The sequence below is a fragment of the Buteo buteo genome, chromosome 9 (assembly GCF_964188355.1).
Source record: "Buteo buteo chromosome 9, bButBut1.hap1.1, whole genome shotgun sequence".
Classification (NCBI taxonomy): Eukaryota; Metazoa; Chordata; class Aves; order Accipitriformes; family Accipitridae; genus Buteo; species Buteo buteo.
Window position 1 is genome coordinate 46,778,294 of NC_134179.1, and position 14,314 is coordinate 46,792,607.

Sequence of the window (14,314 nt, forward strand, 5' to 3'; positions counted from 1 at the left end):
ACTTGACTGCTGTAAACGCTCCAGCCACTCGGGTGCTTTTTGGAACGGAGGCGCTGAAGATGACTGCCCGGGCTGCGAGTGGGGAAAGGGCAGGGCAACGTAAGCCCTGTGCCCCCAGTAAGTAGTTGCCGCCTGTGTCTGGTCTCTACTGGTCTGAGCTGTCAGTCGTCCCTCATCCAGCTGATGCTCCGAAGAGGATCGTTACGAGGATGCTGCTGCCCGGCGGCCAAAGGTCTGTACTGCAGCTGGGGAGGTGCGCGTGCGCGGTGGCGGTTTTTTTTCCCCGCGCTCGCTGCTGCCTACCGGCGACCAATGTTCGGTACTGCAGCTCGGAGGCTGCGAGTACGCGGTGCTGTCCCTGTCCTGCACGTGCCGTCACAACGGTAACGGCAATGCGGCACCGGGGAGAGGTGCCGCCGCGCTCGTTGCTTCCTCCCAGTAAGGAAACGCCGCTGCCGCCCCAGGCGCGCGGTGTCGGCGGGCGCTCGGCGCGCAAAGCGCGGAACTGCAGCGCCAGGGCCGCCCCTGGGCACGCGCCTCCCGCCGTCCGCTCGCTGCTGCTGCCGCCTCGTGGCCGAAGCGCGGAACTGCAGCGCCGGCACCGCACAGGTGCGCAGCAGCAGCGCCGCCGCCGCCTCGTGGCCGAAATGTGGAAGTGCAGCCTGGCGTTCGCGCGCCGGCTCTGGCCCCTCCGGCGCGCCGTCAGGGGGCGGCGCATGCGCAGTCCCCGGGAGCAGTGTGGCGGCGCGCAGGGCGCGGGTCTCGGCGGCAGCGGGCGAACGCCGGGACCGCGGGTGAGGCGAGCGATCCCCTCCGGCGGGGGCCGGGGGGTGGCAGTGGCGGGGGGGTGCCTCCTGCCCGCCGGCCGCCCGGGGCTGGCGGGACGGGAAGCTGCGAAGCGGCCGCCGCGGCAGGCTCCCGGTCCGCCGGAGGCGAGCCGGGCCAGGGCAGCGCCGGGCACTTCCCCGAGAGCCGATAGAAGGGAAGAGGGGACGGAGGCGGGCACCCCCCAGGCGCGGCCAGCGGGCGCCTCCCCGAGTCGCCGGAGCTCCCCCGGCGCCTTGCCCCGGCCCCGCTCGGCCCGTGCGGCTGCCCCCAGCTCCAGCCCCTCCCCTGAAGCCTGTGCTGTAGCCGCAGGCAGCCCCCGAGCCCTGTCGTGAGGGCAGCAAGCTGGCCCTCCGATGTTCTCGAGTCTCCCTGAACGTGGGTGCCGTTAGCAGCGGCGCGGGGAACGAGCGGCGTCTGCGGAAGCCCCTGCGGAAGGAGGGGCTCCGGCCAGGGTCGAGCTACAGTAATGACGGTCGCTGCTGCCTCTTTCCCTCTCCCAGAGGCCACGCTGTGAGTGCGGTTGTCCGTTCGTCCCCGGGGATGCCGTTGACTGCAGCAGCCTCAGGCTCGCGTGGGCTGTCTCAGCCTGGCTTCCCTCTCCTTGCGGCGCGGGAGCACAGAGGGCCAGGCGGAGCGCTTACTGGCTGTGGACAGGAGCTGCTGGAGAGGCTAGAGAATGTTAAAGAAGAAGAAACGGAAGGCCATCTGTCTGGCAGCTGCCTCCCGCTGCAGGCAAGAGAGAGCCTGCCTCTCTCGGTGTGGGAGGATCCCTCTTCATAGTCCACAGGAGGTCAGACCACCAACGTGCACCACAGGGTCTGTAAGCATCACCAACAGCGCGGTACGGCCATGTAGTGTGCGAGGCTACGTGTCTAAGAAGCCTCGTCTTATGAGAGCTGTGATACATCCATGTATTCTTTTAGGTGGAGGGCAGTTAAGCGATAGGAGTTACAGAAGAGGAAGGCAGGAGAGAAGGAGAAAGAAACGTCTGAACTGGCAAAGGGTTCTGGCAGTGCTGAGAGCAAGAGCTGTGGTGAGTCCCAGTCCCTCCCTGCCCCTCTCCTGGCCCTTTTTTTCCCAAGCTGCTGTGATTTTTTTTTTTTTTTTTTTTCCGCTTCCCTGTACCTCTCTTCTGCCTATTCTCTTGTCCTGCTCCTTCTTCCTCTCTCCCTTTATTTGTTGTTTGACTGCTCCCTTTTTTTTTTCTCTCTGGGTTCTTGTCCTGCTCCCTCTCCCTCCTTGTTTTCATCCTCTGACTCTCTCCTGCAGCCCATAGGTGTGTTTTTTATCTTTTCCATCTGTCCTGGTTTCAGCTGGGATAGTTAATTGTCTTCCTAGAAGCTGGTATAGTGCTATGTTTTTGAGTTTGGTATGAGAAGAATGTTGATGACACACTGATGTTTTCAGTTGTTGCTAAGTAATGTTTAGTCTAAAGTCAAGGATTTTTCATCTTCTGATGCCCAGCCAACAAGAAGGCTGGAGGGGCACAAGAGGTTGGGAGGGGGGACAGGCAGGGCAGCTGACCCAAAGTGGCCAGCAGGGTATCCCATACCATGTGACATCATGCCCAGTATATAAACTGGGGGGAGTGCAGCAGGGGGAATTGCTGCTCAGGGGCTAACTGGGCGTCGGTCGGTGGGTGGTGAGCAATCGCATTGTGCATCACTTGTATATTCCAATCTTTTTATTATTACTATTGTCATTTTATTAGTGTTATCATTATTAGTTTCTTCTTTTCTGTTCTATTAAACCATTCTTATCTCAACCCACAAGTTTTACTTCTTTTTCCTGATTCTATCCCCCATCCCGCTGTGTGGGGGGGAGTGAGTGAGCAGCTGTGTGGTACTTAGTTGCTGGCTGGGGTTAAACCACGACACCATCTGTTTGTCCTGATCTGCATCCGTCTCTTTTTTCCCCACAATTTCTCTGGCCTGTTCTTTGGCATTCTTTTCCTCTCTGTGCCTGTACATGCTGCTCTGTCCCTGCCTTCCTATCTCTGTCTCCTTCCTTCTTTTTTTCTCTCTATCCCTTTGTCTTGCTCGCTGTTGCTGGGTTTTGTTGGTTGGTTGGTTGTTTTTTTTTAATTTATTTTGTATTTCACTGTCCCTGTCCTCCTTCCTTTTCATCTCTTACTCTCTCTGACCCTTTGTGCTGCTCCCTGGCCCTTTTTTATTCATCCTCTGTCTCTCTGCAGGGCTCCTAATATCCGTCTCTCTTTCTCCAACCCCCTATGCTTCTCACGGTCTCTGTCTTTCTCTATCTCTTGTCATTATTCTTGTCTGTCGCTCTGTCTTGCTTCCTGTCCCGTCATTTCTTGCTGTGTCCCTTTGTCCTGCTCCCTGCCCATATTCATATTCCCCTCTGTCCTGTTGACCATCCCAGTTTATCTCCGTCCTGCCCCTGTCCTGATTCTTCTTTCTCTGCCCAGCTCCCTGTCCCTCCTTCTGTCTCTTTTCCTCTGTCCCTGCTGCCTATTTCTCCATCTCTGTCCACATCCCTGTCCCTTTTTTTCCCCCTTGCTGTCCCTCTGCCCTGCTTCCTCTCACTATCTTTTCTCTCTTTCTCTCTCTGTCCCATTCCCTCTCCTATCCTGTCTAACTGTATCCCCCCGTCCAGCTAGCTGTCCCTTCTCTCCTTTCTGTCTTCCTCATTTTTTTTACTTTCTCCGTATCTCTCTCCTGCTGCCCATCACTGTTGTTTTTTCCCCCTCTAATGCTGGCCTGATCTCTGTCCCTTTTTTCTCTCTCTGTCCTTCTGTCATGCTCCCTGTGTCTTTTTTAATTCCTTCATCTCTGTCCTGCAGCCCATCACTATTTTTTTTCTTCTTCCATCCCTTTGTCCTGCTCCCCGTCCTTGTCTCTCTTTCCGTTGGTTCTGCCTCCCAGCCTTCTTTCCTTTCTTACTCCATCTCTCTGTCCTGCTCCCTATCCCTCTCACTCTCTGTTTCTCTGTCCTCCTCCTTGCCTTTCCCCCCATTCTCTGTCTTGTTCCTTCTTTGGTTTTTTTTGTTTTCTGTCACTGTCCTGCTCCCTGTCACTGTGTTTTCTCAATCCATCTCTGTCCTGCAGCTCAGTGCTTTTTTCCCTTCTCCAGCTGTCTTGCTGCCCATCCTAGGCTTTTTCTCTTCCATCTCTGTCCTAGTCCCCATCTCTTCTTTTTGCCTGTCTTCCACTTTGTCCTGCCTCCCTGTCCTTTTTTTCTCTCTCTGTATCACCTTGTCTTGCTCCCTGTCTTCCTCTGACAATCTGTGTCCTGCTCCTTGTCCTCACCCACCCCTGTCTCCCATCCCTCTTCCTGTCTCTTCTCTCTTTCTATCCTTCTGTCCCAATGCTTCTTTCTCCACCTCTGTCCTGCTCCCTGCCCCTTGTTTCCTCTCACTGTCCCTCTGTTCTGCTTCCTGTCCCCCTGGTTTTTCTGTCTTTATTTCCCTGTCCCACTGCCTCTCTGGTCACTTGTTGCTATACCTCCCTGTCCAACCAGCTCTGACTTTTTCCCTTTATCTCTTCCTCTTTCTTGCTACCTGGCCCTTTATCTTCCTCTGTCTCTGTCCTCTAGCCCATTGTTGGTTTTTTAATTTTCTCTTCTTGGTCTTTTGTACAGATCTGACCCTTTCTTTCTTTCTCAATCCCTTTTTGCTGTTCCCTGTCCTTTTTCTCTCTCTGTCTGTGTGTTCTACACCCTGTCTCTGTCCTCCTTCCTCCCTCCTCTCCTTTCCCCCTCCATCTCTATCCCTCTGTCCTGCTCACTGACCCTATGTTTTCTTGTGCCATCTCTTTGCAGGGCTTCTCGTCCTTATATTTTTTTTTAATTTTTCTACCTTTCTGACCTTATCCTTCTACCTTCCTTTCTCTCTCTGCTCCTCAGTCTTCTCTCTTGTCTTATTTGTCTTTCTAGTTCTCTCTCCAGCTCTCCACCATTATTTTCTTTCTCCATTTCTCTGCTCCACTGCCCATTCCTCTCTTTCTTTTTGCATCCTGCTGTGCTGCTCGCCATCCGTCCTTCCCTCCCTTCTTCCCTCTTTCTCTGTCATTATACTTGCTTCCCTCATTGTCTCTCCAGGACCTGTCTGTCCTGCTCCCCATCCCTAATTTTCCTTTTCCATTTCTCTGTCCTGCTCTTGGTCCCTCTTCTTCCTCTGGCTCCATCTCCCTGTCATTCTCCCTGTTGCTCTTACTTGTTCTCTATCCCAGTGTCCTGCTCCCCATTCCTCTTCTTTTTTTTTTTTCCTCTGTATCCCATTTTCTTGCTCCCTGTCCCTCACTTGTCTTCTATATCCCTCTCTCCTTCTCCCTGTCTTTCCTTCCCCCTGCCCCCCGCTCTGGCCTGCTGCTTGCCACTGTTTTTTTCTTTCTCTTGCTGTCTGTCTGGGTTCTGTCACTCTGTCTTAATCTGTATCCATTGTTCCCCCCTGCCCCGTCCTTCCAGCCTGTGCTTTCCTCTTTCTATCCCTCTGGCCATAATGCTTCTTTCTCCATCTCTCAGTCCTGCTCCCTGGCCCTTTTTTTTTTTCTCCTTACCATCCGTCCTGCTGCTTCTCCCTGTTTTTTCTGCCTTTATGTCTCTGTCGTGCTGCCTGTCTCATTGTTTCTAGTTATAACCCCCTGTCCAGCCAGCTGTCCCTTTTTTCCTTTCTGTCTTCCCTACTCTGGCCCTACTTTTTCTTTGTCTGTCTCTGTCCAGCAGCCCATCATTGTTTTTTCTCCTTCTCCCATCTCTTGTCTTAATCTACATCTGGTTCCACCCTCCCCACCACCCTCAGTCCCTCTGTCCTGTTCCTTATCCAGCTTTTTGTCTTTCCATGTCCCACGCTCTCTCCCCATCTTTTTTTCTCTCTCCCTCCTCCCTTTTCTCTACATCCCTTTGTCCTGTTGCTCATCAGTGTTTTTTCCTTCCACTCCTCTGTCTTGTTCCCTGTCCCTTACTTCTCTGTCAATCCCTCTGTCTTGTTATGGATCATTATTTTTGCTGTCTGCATCCCACTGCCCTGCTTCCCATTCATCTCTTTTGGCTCTCTCCTCCTGTGCTGCTCCCCAGCAGTATTTTGTCCTTCTCCAGCTCTCTGACCTGCTCCCCACCTGCCTCGTTTTCTCTCTGTCATTCTTTCCGCTTCCCTGTACCTCTCTGTGCAATCTCGTGTCCCGCTCCTTGTCCCTCTCTGTGTATGTATTCCCAGCTGTCCTGGTCCCCATCCCTCTCTTTGCCTCTCTCTCCCTGTTTGTTCTTTCTTTCCCTCTGTGTTCCCTTGTTTTATTTTTTGCTTCCCAGCCCTCTGTCCTGCTCCCCATCGCTGTATTGAACACGGGCGGGGCCGGGACGCCTGGGCGGGGCCGGGACGCCTGGGCGGGGCCGGGACGCCTGGGCGGGGCCGGGACGCCTGGGCGGGGCCAGCAGAGCGGCGGCGGCTGCCCCGGCTGCCGGGTTCCGCTCCGGGCCGTGAGGGAGCCGGAGGAGGCGCGGCGGGTGGCGGAGGCGGGATACCCCGGCCGGAGCCTCCGCGGGCGGGGCCGGGCTCTGCTCTCCCGGGGCCGGCGGAGGCGGAGGCTGCCCCGGGGTCGTTGCCGGGGGGGGTTCGGCGCCGAGCACGTGTCCGGCCGGGGGGGAGCTGGGGCAGGGGCGGCCCCATTTCGTACCCGGCTGCTTCTCGCTGGGGCCGGGCGGCCCCTGCCGCTCCCGGCGCGGGTCGGGCGGCGGCGGCCCGGGGTGGGGGGGCTCCTGCAGGGGCGGGGAAGGGCCCCGGCTGCTGCCGGCGGGGGGTCCTGGAGCGGGTCCAGGCTGGGGGTGGCTGGGCCTGGCTCCCTGCGGGGGCGCTTCGGCTGGGGGGTTTCGGGTGCGTGCGCGGTGATGGCGGGGAAATAAAGCCTGAAACGGCAATCGTGAAGCGACGCCCTGCCTGTGCTGGGGCTGCCCGGCAGAGGCGTGGGGCCAGGCCCTCCGCAGGTCCCGAGCACTCCCCGAAACTGCGCGTGGGGCCCCGGGGGTGCAGGGCTGTGGGGTGGCTACGCTCGGCGTCGCCCGTGGGCACTGTAGGGTCAGAAATGGAGAACAAGTTTTCTGTTCCTGGGGCTTGACAACAGGCTCACGTGGCTGATGTGGGGGCTCGGAAACAGGCCGAGCTGCGCGGCTTTGGGCCCAGAAACAGAGGTCCGGCCCTGCGTGTTTGGGCCTTGAGAACAGGCTCAGCAGCCGGGTTTTTTGGCTCCCAAATGGGCCCCGAGTCAGCTGGTGTGCGGGCCAAAAGCGGGAGCCGGCTTGGCTGGTTTTGCAGGCGGGTGGGAGGGTGTTGGGGGCTGTGGGGGGAAGCGGGGGGCGGGCAGGGTGCGTGGTCCCTCCCCGGAGATGGGGGTCTGGTTGTGTCGGACGCCGAAGTTCGGGAGGCCGGCACGCAGCAGGCCGAACTCAACATCTGCGATGGTCTGTGGGGGGGAAACGCACTTTTCAGACCCCACGTGCCCTCTTTGAGTCCAGCTCTTCTCTCTGCGCTGCTCAGAATAGTCATTAAGTAATAAATCGCCCAAACTAACAGATATTTACTTGGCCTGTAACTCTGATGTTTAATCCTAATGCTCCAGTTTTGACAGCAGTTGATATACAACCTTACGGAAAGCCCAGACCGTTGCACGTAGCTGGAGCTTGTAAAGAGAAGCAGCTGAAATCAGCCAGAGCTTCAGTGCGGAGCTGGGGCTTCAAGGAGCCAGAACTGTAGCAAGCGGGAGCTGGAACAAGGCGGGGTGTCCGCTGTCTGGAGCGTGCATTAGCCAGAGGCAAAAGTACCTGCGGCTGTAACGAGCAGGAGGCACGATTAGCTGGAGCGTCTTTTCGCTGGAGCGTCCGTCGGCCAGACCGCGCTCCCAGCACGGCCGAGGAGCAGCTGGGCGCAGGCAGGGCTGTCCGCAGCAAGCAGCTCCGAGCAGCAGGGAGGTGAGTTGTCCTTCTGCCAGCGGGGAGCCTGGCCTCTTCCCTCGGGCATGCAATCCACGCCACGCTCCTCTCTCTGCGTGGAGTGTCTCTCCCGGTCTGTTCCCGCGGGCAGAAGCGAGGTGGGGGTCCCCCGTCACTCCTGGGGCAGCCCCGCCCCCCGCGAGGGGGCACGGGCGAGGTGTCGTCGTCTCCTCAGTACCGGGCAAAGGGGAGAGAAACCGGCCGGCGGGAGCTCCTGGGGTGCAGAGCCCTTCCGGCAGAATCCTCCCCTGTCTTTTCACAGTTGGCTGGGTGTGACAAGCAGGTTCATTTCTTTGTCTCCTCTTCTCCCAGCGTCACCTTCCGCGTCACACGAAGAAAATCCTGCGTGGTTAATTCTGCTTGCTGCTCAGGTAATCGCACGTATCGGGCTGGGGGAGAGGAGAGAAACACTTGCGAGTTCGAGGGCACTACAGATGCTCCACGTTAAACCCACAGGGAAGGCAAATCTGCTGCTAGTGCAGAAAAGCTGATGGAAAAATTGCTGTTAACAGATCGCGCCCTGTTCCTGAACTGGTCCGTTGATGTGTTTTTGTTTCAGGGGAAAGAATGAAATTTCCTGTCTGGTAAATTCAGAGCTGCCTGTTAGCTTCTTTCGGGGGTCGAGTGTTTCTCTTCTCTCTGTTCATACTGATTTTTATGGGCAAGTTGGAAATAGCCTTTTATTTTTTTATGTATAACTGAATTTTTAGGAATATGTGGTGTCCCTGTAGTTTGTTTTTGAGCACCTAGATGCCAGTAGAAATGTAATGAGTGAAACATGATGGGAACTGGTACTTAAACTTGATTTTTATTTGGTTTTTTTTTTTTTTTTCCTTCCCCATTAAGAGTGTTGGGGATGTTGTCCCGTGGGACAATCCCCATTCCGTTCAGCGGAGTCTTCAGTCTAGGGCTCTTAAGTGAAAAAGTTTGTCCTTCCAAAAAGGGACTAGTCATTCCTAGGACCGAGGCATAGACTTGGAGAGTCGCTTAAGTACGTGATCGGAATGAAAGCCAACTTCCAGTTGATGTTGCTGCTGTTGGTCTTTGCTTTCATTGATTTCTCCACCACTCCCTCGTGGTTGGGAGCTCTGAATCGTAATGTTTTTCAGTCTCTAACACATTTCTACACCCCCCCCCCCCCCCCAAAAAAAAAGGAGAGGCAGTGTCTAAAAGTTAATTAGTTTCCTCACAAATGCGTGAGTAAATAAAATGTGAGTTATGATGATTAAAACCATAGAAATGACACCAGTCTTGCAGGTCTGGACTATTTCTGAACAGGCATTCATCACACGCAGAAGTCGTCAGGGTACGGATCACCTGTGCTTCTTGCTCTGACAAGGCAAAATGCTGAGGCAGGGATGAGCTCTGAAAGAAGAAGGAGAAAAAAAAAAAAAAAGAAGGATACAGGGTCATGGTTTTCTTTTGTTGTTGTTTGTTTTTAGAGAGTGCAATATTGACTGGTGCCAGCCTGCAGAGCTCTTCTGCTGCCTGACCTCTCCTTCTCTTTCATGGCTGTAATTGTCGTTTGGATAATTGTAGAAGAGCAATTAAGTTACTTGCCTCTGTGAATGTGCTGGTAATACCAGGAAGGCAAATGCTTGAACCAGTAGTGAGTAACTTGGCGACAAGTAGAATTTCTGAAGGAAGAACAGCAGCAGCAACAGGAAGCAAATAGCAAGTGACCAAAAACTTGCGTGTGTCAAACGCATCAAAGCTTTATTGCTGAATGTTGTTTGGCAGTATGTTCCAAATGGCTTTTTTTGGTAAACGTAAATTTTCAGGAAGTTCAGGGTTGCGTGTGGCAAAACGTGTCCCTCTGCGTATGCGTCCTGCTACGTAAATAGCATGGGTCAATGGCAAGTCCGGTGGCAGGGCTGCTGTTCCCTACTCTCGACGTTGCTGTAGTAGTGTTGCAGTATTTAGACCTTCACGGACGGGCTGAGGAACGGAAGGAGAATGCCCGTTTTCTGTAAGGGCTCAGAATGCCGACCCTTTTCTCTGCCTGCCGCTCCCCTGTGCGTGAGATGAAGCTGTTTTGTTTTTCTCCCTTGTTCCTGGTCTAAATATTTCTGGAGCTGTTGCTGCTGTGGGTTTGCAATTGGTGTTACTGTGTTTTTGTAGCGTTCTGGCGATGGGTCGTTTCTGCTGTGGCGAAGCGTCGAGATACAGTTTTCGGTTTGAAGCATCAGAAACTACGTTCACCGAAACCGGTAACTCGTGGCGTAGGGGAAACCAATCTGGCGCGTGCAGCTGTGCTTGCAGGGATGCTCGGTGGCTCCTCATCAAAACGGCAGGGTGTGTGTGTGCACATCCGTAGGGTTGCGCTCTGGGTCCGAGAGCGTTAGCGTATTTTTGCTGTTGGAAGATGGAATGGAGCGTGTGCCTGTTAAATCTCAGGGTGGTCAAAAGCTAGGAGGGACCCTGAGCGGGTTAGGTGGCACAACTGCGGTTTTAAAAGATCTTGCCCGTTTGGAGCAACGGCCTGGAAAAAATGATTCCTTTTTTGCAACGAGGCAGTTCACAAGGACAGATGTGTTGCTGTGCTCTTCAGCAAAAATACTCCACTTGGGACGTATAGGGTGATGGAGCCTTGGCTATACTAAGGCTTGAGAAAATGTAGGTAGGTCCCTATGTGTGTCACCTCCGTGTATCTAGGAAAGTGAGTTCTAGTGAAAGTAAAGCTGCCAATGAGTCAAAAAAGAAAGAAAAAAAAAAGGCACGGTTGTCTGAAAAATGCAAAAGCGCTAGTGGCCTGTGTCAACAACTGTACCGAAGATGACGCAAAAATACTTTTTCCTCCGCTCAGTCGTACTGTCTTCACAAACCTTCACAAAAAAAAAAGGCAGCTTTGGATTCCTACCCAGCTTTGTGCTAATGTTTTTTTTTTCTTCTCTCAGCTGGATGTCAGCTGGCACTGTTTCGCCGTGGTTGCCCTTTCTTCTGCCATGACGGTACGAGACAGATGGAAAGATCCCGTAGTGGCCTGCAAGTACAAGGTACGCCTACGATGTGTGTCTGCATTTTTGCAAAGGTACTTGCGGTATGGACTTTAACATTGAGAGTGTGCCAACTCTCCTTCTACTTTTTTTTACATGAAATATTTTAACACAAATACTAAAAATAAGTTCTGTTCTGGAGCATGTTACACCTATACAAAGTTTACTTCCCTCAGTTTATTTTCTCTTCCTGAAAGCATAATCTTCTGTTGCTGTGTGCTTGCTAGTAAATGATACTGTGAAAATAATTTTGTACTAAAAGAGGGAAGAAACTGTTCGTAAAAGTTCAGCTGTTCAGAAGAAACAGCCTTTGTTTTCATGATAAAAGCTTTATGCTTTTACAGTCAATGATTTTTTTTTTAAATATCTTCTAGTAATACTCAAAAACGTTACGGAGATAATTAGCATCTGTACTAAAAGCAGTCAAGGTCAAAGAAGAGACGTGGACAAAACAGGACAAAACGGGCGTCGCATCTGTGTGTTTTCCAGGCTTTCCCAGGAAGCATTAGCAGCCTTGTAACTAGTGACAGTGAGTCCTGAGGTGTTTTTGATGAGTTACTGCTTCAGTAATGTATTTTGTCCTTTAACCTACAGTGTGTAATTTTGACTTCAGTTGGAAAGAGATTTTCCAAAAATGGAAGTCTTTCTCACTCAAAGAAATTTTGTTTTATGAACTTCCCATCAGAGTGGATCTTCAGAGGTGATCGACTTGACAGTAGAAGTCATCAGTAACGAGACTTTTCACTCTCTTTTAAAAAAAGAAAAAAAAAAAAAAAGTCAGTTTCCTTCCAAAGACCCAAGCACAGCCTGTCTTCCTAAAGTTGATGGCATCACTGGTCTTTGGTTTCTCAGTTGTAACAGTCGAGATAACATGAAAACGTGTTGCTCTGCATGCTTCAGTACTGCCAAAAGCATTAGGAAACCCGCCAGTCCTTTTTGGTAGTCTGAGGTATTGCAGCAGTGGGGATTTTACAAATTGACTTGCATTGTTTAAACTAACTGCCAAATAGCTGTAGTATATGATTTGTTAGGTGTATGTAAGCAGTTTAGGTATTTTTCTAAACATTTAAAAAGAGAGGCAACTGAATGTTATGGGTTTTTTTTCCTGATGTTTTGACGGAGTGCTCTGAAGTACTTTCTTGCTGTCTGGCTTTCAGTGGTGCGTTTCCCTGGCAGTTCAGTAGCACCTCTCTTGGGCAGCTCAGCTGGCCAGGTGTCCCTCCGCGTTATGCAACACGCACAAAAACCCCTAGTCCCGTTATAACTGTGTACTTTGGAGAGAGATAATTTAATGCTATGAATTCAGAGCTGTGCAAGTTAAGGTAATGGAAAAGGAAAATCAAATACTTTTACAGTATAAGTATTTTTATTGGACATATATAAACATGGGCATGCCTTTTTAGTGTAAAGTGAATGATTGAGATTTATTCTTTATTTTTCATTTTGCTCTTTGGAGTTTTCCACTTCACTTTCAGCTTTATTCACCAAACGAGCAAGATGCAAAGCAGCAGCAGCAGCAACGCAAGGGCTGTAGCTGTTGTGGCGGATCCGTAAGCGTAGATTCTGATTGCGTACGACCTCATCCCGCAGCCTCCCAGGGTTATCTCCCTGCAGCGGTGCTGTAAGGAAGGGAGGAGACGTTTTCCAACACCGGCGAGAGTGTTTACTCGTATGCTAAGAAGGTGTTCAAAATGGTATCAATTATCCTCAATGCTGATTTTAAGTGTTCAAATCGCTCTTAACTTTTAAAGGAGGTGGTGTATTTCGAGCTGACCTGTTTACCTGGAATCCTTCTTTAGCTCAGCGACTCTTCTTGTGCGCCCCCAGCCTCTGCTGGCAGGGAGGTATGAGAAGCTGGAAGGTCCTTGACTTAGTCTAAACACTGCTTAGCAACAACTACAGCATCGGGGTGTTGTCAACATTATTCTCATCCTATATCCAAAATATCCCTGTACCAGCTACTCAGAAGAAAATGAACTTTATTCCAGCTGAAGCCAGGACAACCCCAAACCCCCTGATTCTGGGTCTGCAATGGAAAAAACCAAATGAATTTGGGACTCCTGGGAAAGCCAAATCGGCCTGGATTGGTGCAGCTGGAAAGCAAAAAACCCACCCCATTTTCATGCACAAACCACACCCAAAAGATCACCCCTTTTTATGTTGTGGAAAAGCACTGAAACACACCCCAAACTGAGTATTTTGAAAAAGCAAAAAACTCCCCAGTTTGGGGAAGATTGGGGGTGAAGCACAGGCAGTTTGAGGGGCATTGCTGGGGGTCCTCCCAGTGTGGATGATCTGGTGTGGATGCTCTGTTGCAGGTTATCCCAGGTGAGTTACCTGCTGTGGATCATCCTGGGTGGACTCCCTGGGGTAGGTCATCCCCCCCCGTGTCCCCCCATGCACCTCTCTACCCTCACCTACCCTCTTCCCGGCGTGTGTTTCTCCCCCATATATGCCCCCTGCTGTTCCAGCCTGCCCCCTTCACCCATTTGAGTTTTTAAACCCACACGAGTTGTTTCCCCCCGCATCCCCTGCTCTCCTATCTCCTGCCCCCCCCCGCTTCCTTTCCCTCCTCCATATTCCACACACCCCCCCCCCCATCATCCGTCAGGCTCCAGACCCCTGGCATGCTGCCTGCACCCCATTCTCTGTCATTTTTTTTCTTCTTTTCCTTACAAGTTGTTGTTGTTGTTTCTTTTAAATGATTAAACTGTTTACGTTTCAAGCCACGAGTTTTCTCACTTTCGCCCTTCCGATTGTCTCCCCGTCCCACTGGGGGCGGGGGAGCGAGCGAGCGGTCGCGTGGGGCTTTGTTGCTGGCTGGTGTTAAACCACGACACGAGGTGAGTTGCAAGCCCTGCCTGGCTAATGCTGGAGGCTCTCTATGTTCGTCCTGCCATCTTGACGGGCCGTCCTTGTTCTTCATTGCCGCTTTATAGCGAGCGCCTCTCGCTCTGTAAGCGGCAGTACTGGGGCCGTGCAGGTACTGCGCGTTGCAGGCAGCAAAGGGCAATTGTGTCGCTTGCCGGCGGGAGCGGCAAGGAGTGCGGAGCCACGCTCCTGTAGGGAGCAAAGATGGAACCTCGAGGGCTCTACGGTCATCTGCTGAGGACTACTAATATCCCGACAGGCCTCTTTGCTATCCCTGCTTCACGGCTGATTCCTTTGCACGCCAGAGGGCGGGGCGGTAAGTAACACCGTGCAGCGTCTCTTCGATAAGAGACGAGCCCCGCACAAGAAGCCTTGCGTGCGTGCAGGATTGGGAGAGCAGAGTTCTGATGGCTCAGAGGTGAGGAAAGGTGCACCCACCCCAACCGAGCCCCAGGGTCGCCAGGGTATCGCTCGCTTGCAGGTGGGCCGCTGGCATCTGGTGCGCTGGGACGCGGCGTTTCCTGCTGGACAGAGCTGCCCCTCTGGCACAGAGCAGCTTTGGGTCTCTTGTGGCCTGCCTTCAGGCTGTCACCGGAACCAGGCGTTATTTTTTTTTTTAAATCTGTCGCCAGCATCTGTTGGCTGGCTGCTGTCACTCCCGCAACCCTGATGCCACATGC

General features: G+C 52.7%; 1 long non-coding RNA gene across 3 annotated transcripts; it reads left to right on the top strand.

Annotated features, from left to right (window-relative positions):
• Positions 1-713: 713 nt before the first annotated feature.
• Positions 714-14,314, top strand: LOC142034843 (uncharacterized). 3 transcript variants are annotated; one of them, XR_012651757.1, is made up of 4 exons: positions 714-794; positions 1,329-1,669; positions 1,752-1,861; positions 10,665-14,314. It is a non-coding gene; the product is annotated as an uncharacterized LOC142034843 (long non-coding RNA). The 3 variants fall into 3 exon arrangements; XR_012651756.1 differs by having other exon boundaries at positions 1,329-1,648; XR_012651758.1 differs by having other exon boundaries at positions 1,329-1,644.